The sequence below is a fragment of the Tympanuchus pallidicinctus genome, unplaced genomic scaffold, assembly GCF_026119805.1.
Source record: "Tympanuchus pallidicinctus isolate F22 unplaced genomic scaffold, pur_lepc_1.0 scaffold18, whole genome shotgun sequence".
Lineage (NCBI taxonomy): Eukaryota > Metazoa > Chordata > Aves > Galliformes > Phasianidae > Tympanuchus > Tympanuchus pallidicinctus.
Window position 1 is genome coordinate 14,625,124 of NW_026294699.1, and position 23,108 is coordinate 14,648,231.

Sequence of the window (23,108 nt, forward strand, 5' to 3'; positions counted from 1 at the left end):
AATTTTAAATAGTAGATAATGAATTAAGCAAGATGTTTGGCTGTACCAAATGTTGCAGCAATCTTCTGGGACTCAGAAATATTTCATGCACGTACAGAAGTCAGGCGTTGGTTAGAAACTTGTGTGGGTAGCAGGTCATAATTACTGAAGTGCAACATGAAAGACTTTAATGGATATGAGCTGTTTTCCAGAACAAAGGAGAGATGTACCAATCTATACCACTACTTGTTTTCTGCAAAAAATAATAAACTTCTTTAGCTTACTTCATGTCTTAAAATACACAGCTTTTTTTATCCTCCAAAAGAAATTTGACCTAATTCATAATAAACTTGTTAAAACAGGCTGGATTCTTTTGGACCTCCGCAAATTAATGCAGTACTTCTAGCAAAAGAAATAAGGTTGAAAATAATTTGTAAGCAATAGACATGAAAGCTAACAGAACATGGCAAAACCAAAGGCTAAGAATCCATCTTGCTGCAATTCATTTAAATGGATGGGAGTTTTTCAATTAACCTCATTGGAAAGAGGTTTGGATACTGGATAAAACATTCTGTTCTCATTCTAGCATTGCATCTGAATCCCAACTTTGGTATAGATAAAGCCTCCAACTCAGAAATTCAGCAGCAACCCCTGTATTTTTCCTCTGAACACTATGTAATATGCTGTCAGTTTGCCTCCAGGTAGGTTTTATACTATGTGCTGATTATAAAGTGCATCCCTGGTTTCAGTGGGACTTACCTGTACCAAAGTGTATTGCTGCTTATACTATACATCCACTTCCATCTGCTGAATTATATGCTGTTTTCATTTGTTTCCTTTCATCTCGATTATTTGTGTGTGGTTGTGGGTACATGTGATGCAATTCAACTGTATAGTCTGCACTTACAATTAGTTGATGCTTTGAACTGTGATGTTTAAATGCAGGATTAAGACATCACCACTATTTTGAATAGATGAAATAATTTTATTTCTGTGTTAATGCACTGCAGGTGACTGCAAATTCTTCCTGGTGCAGAAGGCTCACAAAATGTTCGGTGCAGAACTGTGGAAAAACCTTACTGTAGGATGTTATGAGAGCAGCCCTCTGCAGTTCTTCTCAGAAGTGGGGTACTCCTACGTGCTGTCCTCCCTACAGCAGAAAAAAACAGGTAAGGATGGACCTTGCATTATGAACCAAGCTTTGAGCTGCATCTCCAGTTTAATCACAGACTTTTTTCACTGCGGTTCACCAACAGGAAATAGGGGGTAGTACTTTCTTAAGTGGGATGAACATAGAATCATGGACTGGCTTGTCTGGGAAGGGATCTGAGAATCATCTAGTTCCAATCCATTTGCTGCAGGCAGGATTGCCAACGACTAAATCAAGAGCTAGATCAGAAGAAAGAGAATAGATTGAGAGAAAAAACAGACAGTGGAAGATGTGATCTAGAAGTAGCTCATTTATTTATTGAAACAGGAGAACTTGCAAGCTGTGTTATTATTACCTTTACAGATCATCTAGTGCTGTCTGCATTGCTGTGTGAGGTAGGTTGTGTGTGTGGAAGGAAATGCCCCCATGGATGTTCATGGATAGTTTCATATACATTTTATCTACTACTGAGTACATGCTGGTACATCATTAATGGCCATCCTGCACTACAGAGCCCTAGTGATTAAAAACTCTTTAATCACAATTTGTTTTTTGAGCTTTCTCTTTAAAACCCAAATCTAATTAATTTCAGATGTGAGTACAACCTATGGATGTGATTTTTTTCAATTTCAAGTATTAGATTCTTACTTGCAGGCCTTCATGGTAACCCAAGTCATTTAAAAATGCTGCTGATGCTCATGTACGTTGAACATTGCATGTAGAGGGGCTGATCGGAATATTTTGAAGGGGCTGGTGTGTATCTGTGCCAATATTTTATGATTGTAACTATTCGAGCTTCATAGGCCTGTGTTTTATTGGAGCAAATGTTATTAAAGATTGTGTGAAACAACTAGGCCAGGAGTCCTGTAAGACACTATAATTTGTCCACAAGATAATGCATGTGAAGTGTCCTAAAATATATTAGGAACATTAAAAAAGTGTTCATTACAACTTTATTGTCTTTTATTTCAAGACACACCTTGAGACAGATTTGTAGTTTGCTCTTACAGGTACCTGGGATTACTCAATAGCAGTCTTTCTGTCTGATAGACATGAAAAAAGCTTTAGCAGTAGAGGTATTGGAACTGCAGAGACTTTGAATATTAGGTTGAGATATTCCTTGTTCATACTTTTGTACTTGCAGTACATATTTTTTAGCATAGACAATTTGTTTTTTATGGAAATGGCTCTTCCGTGCAATATTCAAGGGCAGCAGTTTAGCACACAGTCTCCAAGGACCGAGATCCCTGTCTAAGTTTAGAGGTAATGAGGAAGTGAACATATCAGTTATATCAGGTGAGATTGCTCACAGTGCACACTGAAAACACAGAGTATATGACAAAGATAAACACTTGAAAAGGCTCTGCCAAGGTGATCCTTTGTTGGCAGCATTGCCATACCATCTAAGAGCTTTTCTCCACTGTGGGAGGTTTTTCCCCTGTTTTTCTGGTCTTGCAATAAACTCAGAGAAACCTCAGAAACAAACAGGCATAGAGCTATTAAAATATCTTTATCATCTCTTACGTAAGAAGCTTTCTGGAGATGCTGATATAAATGTGGGGATCAAACCGCTTGACAGGCTTATGAAATATGTCAAACTAAGTAATACACTTCCTTAGTACCATCCTCAGATGTGTTCTGAAAACTCACACATGGCCTGCAAAAATATCTTCTGCTCCTGTGCTTGATGAATTCTTATAAGGAAGGGAAAAATATGTGATGGACAAGTGGTTTGGAAGTGCTCAATGGTTATTAGATGTTATACTAATGTTGTTAGAACAGGCTGTTGTTTCTGGGATCATGTGAATGTATGTGTAGGAAAAAATATGTAAGAGCAGCACGTACTACGAGTAGTTTGAGATGGAGACGTTAAAAATAAAGTGGCAATTTGAAAGGGCATGTTTGCTTGCTGCTGAAGCTACAACCAAAGTTTTGTCAGAAAGTCATTAATGGCTGCATCTGAACCTGGCACAGCGATTCTGCGTTACAGGGAGTAGCTGCCTAACAGCATATTTTTCTAGGAGCCTACAAATCCATCTTGTCACTGGCTGCGACAGTATTACAGGGAGAGTATATTTCTTCTGTAGAAACGAGGTGTTGAGATCCCCTTACACGTTTACTAGATACTCTCCTGCAATGGTCTCACTCTCCATGAGGATCAGAGCAGAAAGGACTCTCCCTGCCTCTTGCAATGTCGGCACTATCCTGAAGGGCTGGATCCGACTTGCTCCACAGCAAGCTTGTGTCCTCTGGGGCATCTTATTCACAGGTAACAACCACACCATATAAAAGGGTTTCTGAGTTTTCTGTTAAGCATGTGGAGAGTATTGCCTTTCTAGTTCAAAGACTTTCTGTCTTTTGTATTTTGTTTATAGGATTTGCTATTTCTCCTGCTTTGTATTTTAGTCGCACCCAAGAGGATCTCAGTACAACATAGAGGAACAGTGCTACAGTTTTTCACGGGTCACTTTTTCATTTGTTTTTTCTTTCTTTGTTTCTTTGTTTTTTCCTTACAGACCCCAATTAAGACTATAGGTTTTCAGTTTCTTGTCAATTCATTGCTTTGTTTTAGATGCTTAACCCATTTCTATATGAGCAGCAAAACTTGTTATCTTTCCAAGGACCAGCTCTTGATATTAAAAAAGTTTGCATTTGCTTCGCTCCTTTGATACTAACTTTGCAGTACTGTACAGGTACCAGTTAATTAAGTTCTGCAGAACTGCTGTTACAGCATAAGCAGGGACTGGCAAATTGATAAATAGAGTGGGGGCATGATTTCCCTACATTCCTAATGGGATGAAGTCAGCACTGTGATGTTTTGCTTAGCCCCTTTATAGAGCTTTATGCAATGTAACATTCTCCTGTTCAGTGCTCCATTTTTCTAACTTGTATAAGATAGCATGGCTATGCACATTCCAGAGGTGATCATTGCCTTTGTGAGACACTTAGTAACAGCCATGGTATTTTCCTTACTTCTCCTTTATGGGTCCCTTTGACTTCCTAAGTTCAGCTTCGTATTTCTCCTATGCTTCTAGTGCCATAAAATATCTCTACTGATGTACTGCTGTGTTTTTTAATACCACATCTAGATTCTTGATCTTAGAATTCTCAACTCTACTGAAATCCCATATCTTCCTCACCACATTTCTGTGCCGTGTTTGCTTAGAAGGAATACTTAAAGCTGCAGCTCGTCATGGCTTCTCTGTTCACATTACAAGAAAGTTCCATATAAAACTGTGGAGGGTATTCTGTGCGTGTACATGCATGAATGCATATGTGTGCAGATATTAAATGTGTAAGGCTGTAAAAACGCCACCTGCTGAATTATGAGTCCATAGAATAATGGATAATAATTTCTCTACGATTCTCCTTATCATGAATTCAGTGGAACAAAGATTTGATGACTCCCAAAAAACCCTCCAAGCTGGGAGTAGACTTGAAGGTAGTGTTGACAAAAGATAGTTAGCTGATGTTAGGTCAGAGACATGCTCTGGAATTTTGCAGTCTAGGTTCAATTTTTGATTCTATTTCTCTGTCTAGAAACTAGCATTAATCCATTTCACCTCTTTAACAATCAGGCTGACTGGGAAAAAAACTGAGAAAACAAAAATAACTATGTACTGCAGTTCCTGAAACTGGCTCACCTGCCAAGATTCTCTGGAACTTTGTGATATATTTATTGCAAACACATTTTTATTTCATTAGCGAAAGGAAGATCAGGGAAATTGTGGAGGTAGTTTTGAAGGCTGCTTTTTTAGACGCTCTGTAACGGCCAGAAGTAACGCTGAACTAATTTAGACAGTCTTGTTGATCCTAGTAAAACTCAATGTGATGAACAGAATTTGGCCGAATGTTACACGCTTCACTTTTATTGTCAAATGACAGGCAAGCTTTCTGAAACCAAATCCTGCTGAAACAAATAGCATCACTGAAGCCAATGAATGAGGAGAATGAGGAACTGTGCAGGCAGCACAGTTTTGCCTGCTACTGGGAAATACACAATATAAATTTGTTTGCATGGTAATTAAAACATCAGAGTAATGCAATCGCAAACAACAACAAAGTAATTGACCTTTTTTTAAAGAAATTTGTGTCTGGACTGTTTGGATCTGTAAAATAAAGCTATGTTCCAGTGCAACTGGATGCAAAATTGCCAAAAATTATAGTTGAATAAATATCCTTATACTTAGATGTCTACAACCTGATGAATCCAACCATGTATTTAATTTCTATGAGTTGGAAGTTTCAGTCTGCTAGTTGTCAAATATCTAGTAATTCTAGGGCCAATCTTGGATACAAGCCAGAGTGGAAAAGTAATCTTGGGATATTTCAAGCTGCAGTCTTTGATACTGGATCTAAAACTGAATGGATTTATGGTTTTTAATTATACAAGAAAAATTCCAATCTTTGAAATCAATATGACTGAATTTTAAGCTCCTTTTGGGAGAGACTGATCTTCCGTCTGCTCTTCATGGCAGTGTTCACTTGAGCACTGTTCTGATTCAGACTGAAAGGCAAAGTCATGATGCAAATCTCTGTGATGTTTTTGGTGAAGACTGGTTATGATGCATGTCTTCCAGAACTGTTAAGCGTTTAAACATCTAAATAATTAATAATGGTCTTTTACCTCCCCTGGGATATATAAAAAATCCCAAGTACTATTTTGCATTAATCTTTGCTGATTAGACAAGGGCAGACAGTCCTTCATTAGTTCATACTGAACAAATCCACCAACTTTATATTTAAAAACAGAGACCACACAGATATATAAGCACAGCTACTTTTTTGGCTTCCTGTTACTTGCTCAGATACATAGTCCACTTTTATTTCATTTTTTTTTCTTAGTAACTTCTGGGAGCACTCTAGCCACATCAGTGACAAAACAGACATCAGACAAGTAACTCTATGCATTAGAGTCATGTCTGCTAGATTTAAGTGACCTTCAGTAGAGCTGATTAGCCACAGAATAATGTGCTGGAAATCTAACAGAAGTCACTTCTGCCTGATACCAATCAATCACTTTCTCCAAGTACAAATGCATAAATGCACGTTCACAGTGGAATGAGTTTGACCCATACTGCTATCAGAACAACAGTGAGAAACTATTGCCAGACTTCTAGATGAGAGAAAGAAAGTGCAAGCCAAATGCCAGAAAGAGAATTCACAGATGGGAATACATGTTGTTAAATGACACCATGGCATATGACCAGAAGAATCAGACAGCTTTCCATATCATAGAAGATGTGTTCAATACGATGATTGTCAGTACTTGTAATACAGAGCTGAAATATATAAAATAAAACAGCAAAATCCCAATGCTGTATTTTGGCAGCTCAGTTTAAAGAGCTTTGAAGACCACTGTTTCTATCAACACAACAGATAAAAATATCTGCTGCTTAATGAAGGCGAGCAAGAGCCTTGAAAAGAGTGCCCCTTTTTGGCCTAGGTAAAATAAGGCAGTTATGCCTATGCTAGAGTTTTCTACTAATGTTTTTGCTAAGAAAATATTTAAGTTTCATTACATGGAAAACACTTGTGTACTCTGAATCAGTGTTTTGTCCTTGTGATGTCAGTATTTCATCTCTCAAACTATCTGAATATAATGTAAATCAGATTCCACCTTGCTAGTCCGGCATACTCAAGGGAATAGGGATAATACGACATTTTTCTACTTTTGCAACTTGAGTTTGGTTGCAGGTTCTTTGTGTTCACTGTCTTAATGGCACCTAGACACTGCAGTATGATGCCTGAATAATCTGAATATGTCATATGGAGTCAGGGGGTACAGAGACAATTTCACAGCCCTCTCACGAGATGTGACAGTGAAGTTGTCTCCTGTCTGCCACTCTGCACCGCCTCCAGTCCAGGCCATGGCAGGACAGAGCCCGAAATCTAACATGAACTGCATTTGTCAGAGAGAACCTTCAACGAAAATCTCAACCTTGAGCAGCTTCTGGATTCCTCAGAATTCTCCTTTATACTTAAATCCTTCGAATATCTTCTGTCTTCAACTGTATTGTTGTTATTATTATTACTATATCATTGTATTATTTTTGTATACTAGAAAAATTTGCTGCCTTGAAGTTTTAGAAGACAGCTATATGGCCCAGCTATATTTGAACATCATACAGTATTTTTGTACGTAGTTTTGCATTGCACAGTTACTCTTGCAAATTTTTCTATTACAAACTGCTGAAGTTATTGCAGCAAAACAAGTGGTATGCCACAGGCACCGGGTCTGACTGTATATTTATAGAGTGGTACAAGTCAGGGCCAACTCAAAGCAGAGATGTTCTGAATACGAATAACAGAAAGCAGTAGAAGCTTTCATATTCAACAGAATCAGTCTATCTGCAAAAGAAAATACCCATTCCATATAATTGTTTCCTGAAACAAAAAATTGATTTGGTATCTAAGTGTAGAGCTTGCATGGTATTTCACAAGAAGAGACAGTGCAATAATCTTTTTTTGAGGAAAATGGTTTTCTGAAAGCAAGGCATATACATAATGCCCCCTAATAAGAGATGAATCTCATTTAAAAGAACTGAGCAGATGATCTCATTCCATTTTTAAAAGCACTGAGCTCTGTGTGATTGGCAGGATTGCATTAATAATTTATCCGTCATTGGGATATGTTGATTTCTGCCTTTTCTGGGAGTCTGAATCACAAATGATTGCTCATTTTGACAATATTGAAAAAGATTGGAGAAGTAAAGCTGGAGGGAGGAAATATGCTGACAGAATGTGCACTAATTCTGTTGGCCAGCCTGGTTGCTGGCTATCAAATATGGTTTTTCTACATTAGTGAGAATCCTTCCATGAGGAAAACATCATCTCTAGAAGCAGTTCACAGTGGTTGCTGAAAACTCCCAGTTTTGCTCATTGTATAGATGTGGCATAAAATAAACCCTAAAATATGCAACTGGGCTTTGTTTGGTTTATTATAGTATCAAAAAGCTTCAACACTTGAGCTCTTGCTGTAGTTCCTGACACAGCAAAGTAGGACAATCAAAACTGATGCATGAAAGAAGGCTCTTTGTGCTTGACTTCCCTGTTTTATGCATGCCATGGGATATATCTATTTATTGAACTCGTTTCATTAGGGATCAAGTGTTTTGCAGAAGAGTTCAACTTTTAATATAAGAGTGATTACTTTCTATGCTCAATGAAATTCAGCAGTTTTGAAAGTATATGTAGTTCCTGTACTGTATTATACACATTTTAGCTATTTTCTTTAATGCTAAAATGCAGATTGTGCATTGAAAAATTCATCTCTTCATCCACACATATATAGAAAAAGCTACTCAGACTTTAAGAGCAACAGTGGTTAGCTTTGGAGCTGTATAAAAAAAATTCAATCAATGTTCATAAACCTTTACTTATGGTATCATCAGCACAAGAATCAATTTGAATTGCTCAGAGGTTTCACACACTTCTGTTTTTTCAACAGAACTGTATCGGTTGTAACTACTGTGCCTCTTCCAAACTACAGCTTTTGAAAGCCCAACTCTATGTCTGTATGATGCTGTGCCTTAGTAAGAACCTATGTTTAGTATATTTGGTTACAAGGAAAGAAATCAGTGTTTCTTTTTTCAAATTCTAACGCTGAAGGAATGCTGTCAGGAAAGATCTATAATAACCGTATCACTAGAAATGAGGTTTAGATAGAAGGATCTCTCAAAAAGCACCGTGTACGATTTTTATCTTGCTCATATCCTCTTTTTTTAATTTATTTTTTCTTTTACTTTTTTCCCCAGTTTTCAATGGATATGAACCAGCTGGTCCTTGGGACAGCCTTTCCCAGCAGTAAAAAACTGTGGAAATGCCAGCCTCAGCTCTACTTTCTATCAACAGAACACTGAAAGGTACGCATTTAAAGCTCTCTTATCTCCTGCTTCATCAGCCCTGCTGCAGTTCCTCCCAGTGCCATCGGCTTTCTGCGGTTGCTGCTCACGTTTCCCTCAGGATCTGCAAGCACCCAGGCATGGTGAACAGACAGGAAGGTCTGTTGTTGGCAGCACCTGGCTTCTTGGCTTCTGGTCACAGAAGTACGTGGTAAACCCCCATTGTGAGTCTTGTCAGCTTGACAGAAATGAGAACGCCCCATCTGGCTGCACGTGCAGCCGTTCAGGCACAATGAGGTGTGCGTGCGTTTCTGCAGCAAACACATTGCCTACATGACTTCAAAGCTCTGGCGAGGAACGATTTACATGACCTCAGGGTTGTGGGATCCTGATGGGATCCTTTCAGTCAGCCTCTCTCCAGCTTACTGTGTAAGCGCTTCTGAAGATAATGCATTTTCAAATGAGCTTAAAGGAGGAGGGGCTGATTTCCTTGGATTCCTAAGCAAATCCCATTTATAAGCTTTTACAGTACTAAGATATAATGTGTTCTACTTTATTTTTTCCTCCAGAAACAGAGAAGCTTTTGTTTACTGAAAATAGACTTCAAAAGCGCAGTGTTTTACATTTTTACCTTGTTCTTAACAGCCATGCATCTTTCAGCTTGTTATTAAGTACAGATATTGATTTGAATTAGCATCTGTGGAAGCACTGGGTGAATAGATTGAGCGGATAATCCTTTTACATTCCATCAGATCGTAGAGTTACTGTAATGTTATTTCGTGTTAGGAAGGTGTAAGGCTTTAGTATGCATGTGTGTATGTCTGAGTGTAAAGCAACATGCAATGGTGAGAAACTGGAGCATCCTACTGATCACTTCTTGAGCTATCGCCAAGGCTTTTGGTGTGATTGTGAGGAAATTAGAAAGATCTGAATCTTTAAAATTTGAATTTCAACACAGACCTACATCCTATAAGAAATAAATGAATAAAACCACAAGATAAATACAAAAGATATAATTCTAAAGAAATTTCTATGCAGAACTGTCATTCTTGCTACAGGGCAACTATGGGATCAAGGAGTTTTCCTAGCAGAAATGGACATATCTGGCCTTACCTTATTTTTGTCTTCAATGTCGTGTCTTTGGTCTGCAGTATGAATGCCCCTGTATATTTGTACATTTTACTGATCATTTTTAATACAGAAGCCAAGAATCAGCGCAACAAGCACCAGAAGTATCTGGAGAAAATAACAGCGTGCTTAAATTACTGACATTGATTATTATCTCGCTTTCAAATTAGTTCTGTCGAATAAATCTCATCAGGAAGGGCCAAGATATAAGTACACTGAACTCAAAGTCTGTTCTGCAATGATAAGCTGTAGACTAATAATCACTCGCAGATGTCTTTTTTCCATGATTACCACATCAGGAAAGAAGTAAAAAATATCATATGTCCATGAAAATTCTTTGGTTCATCAGCTTTCTTCCTTTTTCTTTCCAGTATCTGGTGTTGTAATATGGATCCAGCAGAACACAATGAATTTTGCTATGAGCTTGGATGCAATGTAAATAATTTAAACACAAATCTTGAACTTTTCCTGCGAGCAAGACATGATGCAGCCTAGGTAAATGATGAGAATCAGTCCACAGTATAATCTGTATACAATATTTATAAATGGATGTGTATTTTGTAGTGTGTTTTGATTTACTTCAGTTTAATTTTCATTTATTTGCTCAGCGTACAAATTTCAGATTACAAATTATTTAGGGTTTTTAGTGATTCACATTTTATTATCCAGAACTGAAAACCTGAAAGACAAGAACAATGAAAAAACAGCAAAACATCTTTGTTTTAAGTGATAGAGCAAGGGAATGATGAGTCGTAACAGAACTATAAGTGTTGATTTTCCAGATCAGATGGGATCAATTGATGCTACTGTGCTTTTGAAACAGAACACGTAATGAGTGTAAGCAAGTTTTTAATTCTTCTTGATGTTGGCTTAGCATAATTTCCCTACTTTAAAGTGAAGAAAGGAGCATATATTCCATACTGAGTTAACAAGCCTCAACTGTAGGTGTACTCATTATTACTACTACTTTTAGAGAGGCAATTATATTGACTGTAAAACATTCCGTAGATTTCACTGATTACATTTGAAGTAGCAGGTCATGACACAAATTAATGACCTCTGTGGAGAGTGATCATTAAAAATTGTCTTCTTTAGTCTTTCTCTAAGGCTTTTCAAGTTTGTGTAAACAATAATTACAGCTCAGAACCTGATACCGTGCTTACATTGAGTAACACCTTCCCACAGTGAAGCAGTGGGATTGCTTATGCTGTATAGCAGGGGTTAGAATGTATTCTGTGGGTTCTATCTGAGCCTGAACTGCTTCAATGATTTGAAAAGTCAGTAGAAAATATTTACAGTCTGTAAGCAATTATTCAATCAACCCATCCTCATACTTTTAGTAAATGAATACTTTATATTACTTGAATCCAGATCTGTATGTTAAAGACACGCTGGCTTTATTCCACATGCTCATTTTTTCCACTCACCTTTTTTGAACCTACTTAACCATTTTACTTCTCAATTTATCACAGGCATGAAATTGTGGTTTGTTTGAAGAATGATTGTTTTTTGTTTAATATTATGCTTCAGAACTTCAAAGAATGCATGACATGAAAAATTCTTACATTTCACAGTGCCAAAAGAGGCATAAAATCAGTCATCTGGGGAGCTGCAAGGGCTGCAAGCAGACTTCTTGAGTTCAGAGAGAGCCCTGGTGTCTGCAGCTCCAGGTATCTGCAGCAGTCCAACTGCATATTTGCAAGGCATTGCTGCAAGTTCATAAGAACTTAAAAAAAAAAAAAAAAGAAAGATTACAAAATGGTATCCAGATGAGATTATTTAGCATTACAAGTCCTTATGTAGCTGTTAGGATAATCACTTATTTGCTAAATAGAGTGCAACAGCTCCTTGGGAGCCATTCCAGTCTATCAGGTAAATCTGTAATTAGTATCCAGTTGATCTGAAGCATGGTGCTGTCATTATATTGACACAGACATACACAATGGAAAACACAACTTCCTGGGCACAGTAGGCAGTTCGCAGACTCTTAATAACTCAGGCATTTTATTTTTTTTAAAGTGTAGTGATTTTTGTTTCTAAGTTAAAAAATTAAACAAATCTTCTACAGCATTTTTAATTTTCATTTAAGCAGAAAAAGAATTAGACATAATTTTTTGCCATGATTTCTAAGTTCTGAAAATAGTCTGATAAATTTTTTAAAAGAGCTGAGAAACTGTTTTTTTTGTAAAGCAAATCCGTTGTGTGGTGCCAGTAAGCAGATAGCAGAATCATGGAGGAAGGCTGGCAGTTGTTTTTGCACGGAGCAAGAAAAGAAATCTGGATTTAATGTAGCCATGTGGAATCTCTTTTATTTTGTTTCATAATTTAGTTATTGATTTGGGAAAAGCTTACACCTTCTATAGCAAATGGAGGTCCTTTACTTTTGCATATAGCTTTAAGATATATAGCAATTGCTAATAACAAAGGAAATGAAATAATGTGTCAACTTGCATATACTATACTAGCATCATTTTCAATAATGAGTAATTACATTTCGGGAGGATTTGGCTGTATAAATGAAATTCAGGCATAAAGGCGTTGTGAATTTTTTATGGAAAGGAGCAGATGCATAAATCTGTTAGCTGGGGTAACCTCCCCCTCAGTTACCAACTATATTGTATTTGCAAGTCATTCAATATTCTTGTGAATAGTTTCTAAACTTTCATTATTATCTTGCATGTCTTTTTCTTATGTTGACTAGAGGTTTGTGATATGAAAAGCAAAGCTCAGAGGACTGATGTGTGTTGTCTGATGCTTCAAAAGCTGATACTGTCAACAGACTCAATTACAGGAAAATGGATTGCTTTTGTCAGATTCTTCCAGGGCCTCAGCATTCCACACTGCAAGCATAAGACAGGTTTCTTACTGGGCCAACATTAGTACCAAACTATTCTCGTTCCCACGTCATGTTTGAAAAGAGTGAATGCTATGTGGAGCATTTCAACCTGATACATTTTCAAACAGAAATACAAAAGCTGTGGGCCATTACGTATGATAGAGTTGATTGATTTTAGCGTTTAGTCACAGTCAGTGGGAAAAATTGTCTTAAAAATAAGCCACATCTTGTATGCTGGTGCACCTCGTGTAAGTAAAATCAGAAATATGAGTGCTTATTGAATAAGAATTTAAGAGAAGTCTTGTGACGAATGCAGTAGACTGGAACTGAGAAAAACCACATAAATAATCATGCTTTCAGTTTATTTGTAGGATGCAGAATAATAGGGGCAAGAGAATAACACTAAATTCCAATTATGAAAATTCTGAAATGAAACAGATTTGAGACAGCCAAGTATGTTTATTTTTTTTCCCAGTAAAAAAAGAAAAATTTAACTGAAGCATTTGATGACATCTTGTACACTCAGTCTCTGGCTTTTTCACCAGTCATAACTTCCTTTTATTGTAGTTCCACATCTATAATATGTATTGAAAAAATAAAAAGCAGAAGCCTTGTACAAGAGCAGAGGCTCTTCCTTGTGCAGTAGAGATAAAACAGCCACAAGAGGTGGAATTTGACCTGTATAGGAGCGTGGGGCTGTACGTTTAGTGACTGTGACATGACTGGGAATCTTTTTAAATGATTGGTATTGGTGCTGAACAGGTTCAGAGAAGAGAAAGTCTTTGAGAAACAGAAATCGTCTTCCAACATGATGAAATGCATTGCTAGCAAAGCCCTCGGGTTAATTGTTCACCCCAAATCTTTCCAGATGAGTGTTTGTTCATAAACTTTAATTTTCATAGAAGATTTAGCTTTAGCCTAAGAAAGCTGGGAACAGAAATAAATTTTGCTAAACTGTATGGTGCACAAATATACATGTAATTGCAGTGAGAAATTAATGGAGGAGACCAGAAACTGGAAATCAGACTATGCAAAGCATTCACAGAGGATAAAAGTTATATTTGATGTTGTAGACATGTTTCCTGGTAATGCTGGTATTAAGACTTCATCCAGCATTTTAGGAACATGTTTAAGATAGGAACTTCCATGTTATTTGAATGTCACAGACTCTACTGACAGATTGTTGAGAAGTGTCTGTTTTAATTTTATTATATTGTGAGTGATAAAAATAATGTTCTGAATCTAGTAAGGACTTAGAAGTTGTGTGAGTGACATGAACAATTCGGTAAACAAGCTTGGGCTTCAGTTCCTTGCTTTAAAAAACACAGATTACTGATCTAATTCATGAAACTGTTTTGTCACTATAAAATACAACAGTATGACAATCAAAAAGTATAGCAATGGATGATAAATACTTTGTTATATATAATTTCATCTAGGTTCCTATGCTTCTACTTGATCTAAGGAAGGACATCCTGAATTAATCTAGGACTGCTTTGTCATGACGCACGTAAAAATATATGTATTAAAAAATAGCTCGAGTGGTTTGGAGCAGGTTGCCTGGGGAAGTGGTGGAGTCACCATCCCTGGGGGTGCTTAAGCAAGGGGTAGAGGTGGTAGTTAGGGGTATGGATTAAAGTGCCAATATCAGTGGTAGGTGGACAGTCAGACTAGATCGCAAAATCATACAGGTTGGAAGGGACCTCCAGAGATCACTGAGTCCAACCCCCTGCCAAGCAGTTCTCTACTCCAGGTCACACAAGTGTCCAGGCAGGTCTTGAACATCTCCAGAGAAGGAGACTCCACGACCTCCCTGGGCAGATCTTAGAGATCTTTTCCAGCCTTAATGATTCTGTGATTCTGTAGTTAAGTAAGAAGCTGATTTGTAAGTACTGCCCCAACTGCACTGAGTTTTCCAAGCATTCTGTTGTTTCTGCTAACTTCTCACCTTCTGGCTGCCTCCAGGTCATCCACCTCAGATTCTTACATCAGAAGGCAAGTTGGAGATGAGTTTACATGTTTACATGCAGTGATTCTCATTTCAAGAATTTAAGGTAAGTGCATTGATTTAATAATGTTGATGTTTTCTGAATACTGCATTTTTATGACCTCTTCCAAATAAAAAGAAGAATTGTTTTCATGGGAACGAGATCAGGAACAAATACCAGCATATTATTAAACTGTTAACTACAATGGTATATTTAATGGTTTAGCTCAGGTCATCTGAGTAACATGAGAATGTGTGAGAACCAGGAAACCAGAAAAGTTTTACAGGATGCTCAGGAAGACTAAATAGCACAACACCAACTTGTGAAAATTGAAGCTTGAATCAAGAAAGATTCAGCTGTCAGATAAACATACAGGTATCACCTTCAATATATGCTTTCTTTTCTCAAAGAAGTCTCCAGTGCTGTGGTTTGAAAATCTTGTGTATTTGCTGTTGACATCATTGTTCTCTGTGTGAAAAGTAAGTTTTGTACTTTCTTTTTCCCCCGAAGTACAGATTTTAAAGACAAATGTCATTTTAGTGTATAAGCACTAAATTAAGCTTCAAGTCAGGAAAAAAAGGAAGTATTGCCCACATCATTTTCAACTTTCTAATATATTGAAAGGACTGACATATTTTTCACTTTCACTGTTTCCAGTTGGGTATTTGAGGACCACAAAAGAGATCTGGATGTAATATAAGGAATCTGTCAATCAGAAAGCAGATTTACTCACAATAAAATCTTTCCAAGATAGAAAGCAGTGTTGAAATAATGTGACTTTCTTTTAGGTAAATTTTTACATCACTGTTTTTGCTTTTCTTTTATTTTTGCCTAGCTATTTTGAAGTTCAGGGGCTTGTCAATTTTCTGTTAAAGAAGAAACTGAAGACATTTAGTCAGTGCATTTTCTTAGTTTAATCTGTTTCATTTTTTACAGTGCACAAGTAATTACAAATAGCTTGCAATTGATCTTGTTTTCAAATAAACTAGCCCAGACATCAGCAGTACTTTTCTAGAAGGCACTGTTTTGTAAGAGCCTGCTATAGTTAGAATCATACTATTAACTTGCCTATTTCAACTTCATCACAAAATTATCATTACATTTTTCTTCAAAGCTAAGCAACAGCTTTAACAGGTGAAGGTTAATACATTTCTTATCTCAGATTGATTCACTTGGGTGAAGAATAATAGACCAGATCAGGTGTACAAATCAGCCAGAGTATGTAGTGTGAATTTTACACTTGCTTTATTTCACCCTTAGGACAGATGATGCTCACTTGTTAGTGTTTCACAAAATAACACATTACTTGGGTTGAAGAGTTATGTTTTGATTACATAAACAGTTGATGTTGTGATTGCACTACAGAAGCCCCATCAACTGGGTAAAATGTGCCTTGAAGTAAGTGGGTCGCCTTGAACTTGTACCTGCGTCTTTTGGAAAAGGATGTATGTTATGTCAGCAGAACTTTTGTACCCTACAATTCTGGAAGCTGCTTTTCTTCATCAGAATTATTATTTTCTGAAGTGAACATGTCAGTGGTTTGGATTCTCTCAGGGAAAGAAAGAGGAGGGGCTGGATAAAATTGAAATGATTGTGGTCTTCAACAAAGACTGGCTTTATAGGAGTAACAGAGGAAAAGAGAATCACAGAACTAGGCAGTATGAATATCTTTAGGGTAATCAGTAAGGACATCAAGTTCATGGGAGTTTTTGTGAATATATGCTGGAGAACAGAACATCAAACTATTAATGTTTGAAACTGAAGACACTACAAAACACCAGATTAACTGATCAGGCTAAGCTCATGTAATCGTTTTGTGTGTTGGCTTCTGAAAGTAAACATGATTCCACGTTTCATAGGCTCCTGAGACACTGCAAATGAGAAAAGGCTACTTAGTAAGCTAACGAGAGAGGTCAGATTTTCATTTTTGCTAGATATGAGCTAGATATGGGAATATAGTTCTGAGGTTTTATTTATTTTGGAAGAGATCCTTTTAGGGCAATTTGAACCATGTTATAATCTGTGTATGACGTTTACTGAATAATTGTTATTTCATAAAATCCTTAATTTTTTACACTTAATTATTACTTCTCGAGCTTATATTCTGTGGGTCTAGTTCAAAATTAGAGGTTCCAGTAGAACTACAACCAGGACACATTTGTCCCATTATTACAGATGTTTCTGTATCTCTACTTCTCATGCCTCTCTGTAGAGGAGCCCTGAATCTATGATGGTTATTTACCTTGCCCTTTTCTTTGAGAGCTGTTTCAGAGAAAAAACATGTGAAAAGAAACAAGGAAGGTGTTGTACAGCTACACAGGCTGTTAGAAGAAGAGGAGGAAGGGGTTTTCCAAAGAGACAAGAGATTTAAAGTGCCAGGAGGAGAGTAGAGTGAAGAAGATGAGACCTGGTATCGCAGAATGACATGTGGGGTGGAAAGAAAAGTACTTTTAGTTATTGGTTTCCTCATGCACCAATATACTGGGACAAACACATCAAAATAGTGTAGTTACAGGGGTTTTCACAACATTATTATTGAGTTGCTCTTTATAAAGAGTTGTAGAAGTTTAAAGTTTTGCAACCACATGGTATGGAGCAAGTTGTAATGCAGCAAGATGTTGTTGAATGTTCTTTGCCCGCCTCTTTCCTGTTTTCTGAGGTTACACATCTAGCAGTTCATGTGGTGCCGTAAAAGGACTGTCATCAGTCACCACGTCCTTAATTTTTGGACACGAGCTGTACTATTAACATGCTAAGTACATAACCTGAATGCATACGTCTTGCGATCCTGCCTGTTAAGCAGTTTCTGCTTATGGCAGCAAAGGCTCCAGAATTTTTCATGAAAATGCATTTTCATTTGCCTTTGCGCTCCCTTGCTGGAATCCTACATACATCATGGGGAGAAATTTGCAGACATGCATCTGGAAAGCCTTTTGGTCAGAATTTTAATTGCAATTCTGTAACGTGAAGCTGTGCAACCTGGCAGTTTCATCTGATAAATGTAATTTAAATATAATGAGGAAAATGTCATGTTGCTTTTGTTTTGAACCTGGTGACTATGCATTCTGAACATGGATTTGGAGTGGAGGTCTTCCAACTAGTCTTGTATTAAAGGTAGCAGATACAAAGCCAGCCAAATATTATATAATGACTTATTAAAGAAAATTAGAAAATAGAATAATTTATATAATGATTTCTATTTGAATTTTGAATGAAATACTGGTTTACTTTTTTACAGTTAGTAATAAAAATAAGATGGGTGATTCAGGATTCTCCTGAATTTTCTCAATGCACGGGAAAGAAGGCACAATATTTTTTCAAGGAATATTATTAGCAAGTGCACCCCAGAAGGAAAAAAAAGAATTTGATAAAAAATGTATCAGTTTTCTTCTCTAGAGTAAAACCCTTTGAAGTATCCGTCAAATACTTGTCCAATTTCATTGCTCCTCCTGTTGCTGCCTATGGCTCCTTCAATATATTCACACTTATACTCAGATCATGTTTCACTTCTAACCTATGGAAGCTGGAGGACAAAAGTGGTAGGAATAACAGGGTAACCTGCACATCACAAACTGCAGTTCTTTCATTTTGTGTCTTCTCTCATCTTTCCTCAGTTTTAAACTTCTTTTCATGTAGGTTACATCATCCTGCACTAATAGGTTACCCTTACTAAAGCAATAGGAATGTGTGAGATAAGTTAACTTAGCCTATCTGTCAAACCACTTTTGTAAGAGAACGTTCCTTAAAAAGAGAATGTACCGTGCCTGTCCTTTCTCTCCATCTGCTAGAAAAGCTTTTTTATTTATTTATTTTATTTTTTATTTTTTATTTAAATATATCTTATGAGAAAAGGCGAATGGCTACATAGAGAACAATTTTATCACCAACTTCTTGGTTCCTTGATTGTTTCTGCATTGCTGTATTGCTTAAATCAGGGGATTTTTGACCTCAAACTCACTTTCATTTCACTCTCCTGTTTACTGTGTTTCTGATCTTGGTCTGTTCTATAGTGACTGTAGTAGCAAGAGATAGAAGAGACTTTAAACTACAGCTTTCTTGACTTAAAGTATATGGTTGGGGTTTTTTTCCTTATTCCATAGGAACTATAAGACATATTGGGGAATTCCTATGTTCTCCATTTTTTTTTGTCTTCTCAAGAGGGCTCAAATGCAAGAAGAAATCACAGTAATGTGACATGATGAAATACATGTGAGTAGTGGCACAAGCACTTGTTTAGTCAGACTTTTATTTGGAGCATCAAAACTGATTAAATTTCCATGGGAAGCTTGAAAGATCATGTATTAAAGCACATGTAACAAAATGCTATATTAAACATCATTTTTTTTCTAGGCCAGACTATTTTTCTGTGTAAAAACATCTTATAGCATAACAGTGCCACTGGACACTAGATAAAAATTTTCCAGCCATTCAGAACTGCTGCAGCATTATGAAAGCTCTTTATTATGTGACCTTACACCAAATCCAATATTGGCAATAATTCACCAGCAGTCAAATGTTCTAAACTTAGTAAATGTAAATGCATAGCATCTTACAGCATTTTATTCATAGTTTATACTGTGGACATTACTTCAGAATAAATTGTAGGATTCATTTTGAATGTATTTTTTATACTTCATAACTTGGCTGGTTTTTGAATGCATCTCAAAAAATGTATATCTGAAAGGTTTTATTTAAATTTAAATATATGATTAGATATCCAAGTACCATTACTTCTGAGGATTTGATAATTATTTGCTGATGCAGTTGCATTTCCATTTGTGTAAATTAGTGGCAATGAAAGGTGAAAACAAAGAAAACAGAAGGCATCAAATTCTGGCATTCTTGTGTATTTTTGGTTCCCTGCTGTAACACTATGCAGTGAATTTTTCAAAGTCTATTCCATTATAATGCTATCGTTACTGAGGCCACCTTTTGAGTGTTGTGTACATTGTCATAAAGTTCAGATGAAAGCAACTATCATAATGCACATTACATTCCCCAACGTTTTTTTCATCTTTCTGATCTCGGGACTTAGCCTTCACAATAGCTTATTCTGGAAGTTGTTCTTCCGTGGATGTTTGCAGATTGTTTGGAATCCACTCTCTGGAGAAACTGCCCTGTGTAGTCATGGTTTGAAGTTAGGAATCTGTTGTTAATTGTCATAATAATACATCTGCATGTGAAAAAATAAAATACACTATTAAGTCTCTTACAGTTCTTAAACGCTTAATCAGTACTTGTAAAGACTAGAAGTTATATTCTTTTTATAAGCTGGGTTGAATACTTATTTGAACTCTGAAATTCTAGGTTACTGTGTAGAAGAAATAGATTCGCTCTGTGAAGTTCCCTTCTCTCCTCTAGCTCTCCTAGAGAAGATCAAGACATATTCCACTGGGAAGCAAGGGAGCGCGCCTCCAGTGGCAGCTTTTCTGCTCTCAGTGCAGGTTTTTGTACTCTGGATAATAACATAAGACAAGCTGGCTCCTTAACACCTGTGTAAGATGCAGCAAAGGCATCATTCATCTGTAAGAGATTAATGAGTGGCCTTCATTTGCCAGCCCTCCTACAAGCACCTTATGCTTGCTGACACCTGATATTTCCTGTGGTTGCTGGAGTTCACAATTGCCACCTCAGTGCTGCATTGAAGCCTTTATCACCTCATCAGCAGCTCTGCTTGTGTTGGCTCTACACAAGAGACAGGTCTTAGGCCACCCACTGGTAATCAGTACCAGCTCAGTCCTCACACTGTAAATGAAGCTGCTGAGCTGCCAGCTTGCCCTGATTTTCTTTTTCTTTCCATTGAGTAAGATCAGAATCCTTGACGGTACTCCCTGTTGTTCAGCCATTCTGTTAAAACAGTGCATTATTTTCCAATCTGTGACTTTGCAGGTCTTGTAAAACACAGTGGACATATATGATGTTATATAAGAATTCCCTTATTTAGTACAATCATAGAACTTTAGAATATTGCCTAGAGAAAGAATGTCATACTAAGAAAAAGAAGAGAAAAAAACTTGTAAAGCTTTTCAAAATCTTATTTATAGCAACAAGTACTTTTCTATGCAGGCAAGGCTCTTCCCCTTTCTTCACATTTTAATTTTAAAAAAAATAATCAGAAAAGCCTATTACCACTGTTAGAGGTTAGAGGTGGTGCTTCGTATGGATGATACATAGCACATTGCGTAGTGCAGTACATAAGATTCTTTTAAGATATCCATTTCAGTGGCAAGTTCAGTGTAGGGCACCCTTACCAGTTAAAGCTTTATGAAAAAAAAATAAGTTTGTTGTTCATTATGTATTCAAACAACTTTGCTATTTGTAAGTCTGTGCTAAGGCAAAGCATGAAAGTCGCGAATTCGTGACTGGCTCTAAATTTTTTCAGACAAAGTATATTGATTTTCATCTTGGCTGGGATTCTAACATTCAGTCCAGGAATTCTGTTATACATGGGCAATTTCATCAATTTCATTTGTTTCTTGTAAACATTTTTGCCTTAGGTTAGATGTATACAATAGCACTGTCTGTATCATAATGGTTTTGCATGCCTAATAGGGTGTATCTCTGTTAATTAGTTTAATTTGGGTCAACACATCCGAATGCATGCTTTGTCTATGATTAAGATTTTATGTGCACACATATACTTCTCCCCCCTACGCCACACATACACAGTGCTGTTGCATTTGTCCTTAAGTGCCTTTTTACGAACCTCTTGATTTCAAGGTGTGATGTCTTCTAACTAAAAGGAGAGGTTTAGATCAGATGCAAGGAAGAAATTCTTGCAGGATGGTGAAGCACTGGAACAGGTGGCCCAGCATAGTTGTCAATGACCGATTCCTTGAAGTGCTCAAGGCCAGGTTGGATGGGGCTTTGGGCAACTTGGCCTAGTGGAAGGATGATCTTTAAGGTTCCTTCCAACTCTAAGCATTCTAAAATCTAATTAGAAAGTGAGCATTCTGTCAGTAGGACCTAAATTCACTTTACACGTTCACTACATAAGGAAGTTCTTCATTTAAATCAGTGCACTTCCCATTCAGTGTGTGAAAGCTGCTACATTACTAACAGGTCAGGTAGAGCAGAACCTCAGATGCATTTTCTTACTGGCACTGCTCATTTTGTTCAGTACTTTTAAAGTCTTTCCTAGAGGAAATTTACAGTACAGAAACTTCATTTTATTTCATGCACGGTATTATCGTGGGATGCAAACAAGCAGCCTGAAGCTAATTTTAAGGAAGCATAAGCACACGCTATTGTTCATTTTCAAATATATCTTTTTTTCTTTGGAGATTTAATGATTCATTGTGTTTCATATTTTGTGCAGATGAACAGCTTGATCGTTCCAGTCCCTTAACTTAATTAATGCCAATTGCCCTTGTGAACAGAGAGACAAAAAAATTTTTTTGTTGTTCTTCTAATTATTCTATGGGCTTTCTTCCTCCTTTTCCCCTAATGTGAGGGGGGAGAGCAGCATTAAGCAATAAGTGAAGGTGCTTTTTTAGTAGGATCACCGTGTGAATTTCTTTGCTCATTCTAACAGTCCTCCAACTGAGTGCAAAAGAAGACATCCTCGGCAAACTCAGCCTTTCTGTGCCACACCTCCATTCCAAAGCAGATTCAGAACAAGATACTGAAATGCTCTGTGTTACTCCACACACCTTCCTTTTCCTGCACCTCTGAGGTTTCGTGAGGGGGGGGAGGGGCGCTGGAAATGACAGGAAGTGCTGCAAAGAAACTGCTAGAAGACTGCGAGGAGCAGCAGCTGGAGGGGATGAGGGCTGTGCTCAGGCTGGCTGAGCCCGAGGGAAACAGGCAGCTTCCGGGCATGGCGGCCTGGCTCTTAAGAGCTGTGAAAAGAGGTCAGGGAAGGTGTCTTGGTGTCTGGCGGTGCGTTTGGAGGAGGCCAGTCCGCTGCTGAGCTGTGGGAGCTGTGTACTGTGCATGGTGATGAGCTGCAAGGGCTGCTTTTAGAAGCATTTAAAATGGCTGGGGATGTACTAAAGAGCTATGTTAAAGCTAGAATTAATAGGGAGATAGAGCAGAACCTTTATTTTATGTTTTTTTCTTTCATGGCCTTGGGGAGGGCAAGGCCGTTTCTGAGGAAAATGGCCTCAGTGGGGCCTTGAGAGCTAAGATGGCTGCCGGCTGGGCAGTGTGCGCCACCAGCCGTGTGCTCAGACAGACAGCCT

The 23,108-nt window shown here is 37.4% G+C and overlaps 1 protein-coding gene and 1 long non-coding RNA gene across 2 annotated transcripts in view; one reads left to right on the top strand and one right to left on the bottom strand.

Moving 5' to 3' along the window:
* The window catches only part of MRTFB (myocardin related transcription factor B), a 309,172-nt gene that overhangs the window by 217,205 nt on the left and 68,859 nt on the right, over positions 1-23,108 (bottom strand). The window lies entirely within an intron of this gene.
* Positions 1,044-8,983, top strand: LOC128078869 (uncharacterized). The gene is made up of 3 exons (XR_008205890.1): positions 1,044-1,148; positions 3,253-3,398; positions 8,887-8,983. It is a non-coding gene; the product is annotated as an uncharacterized LOC128078869 (long non-coding RNA).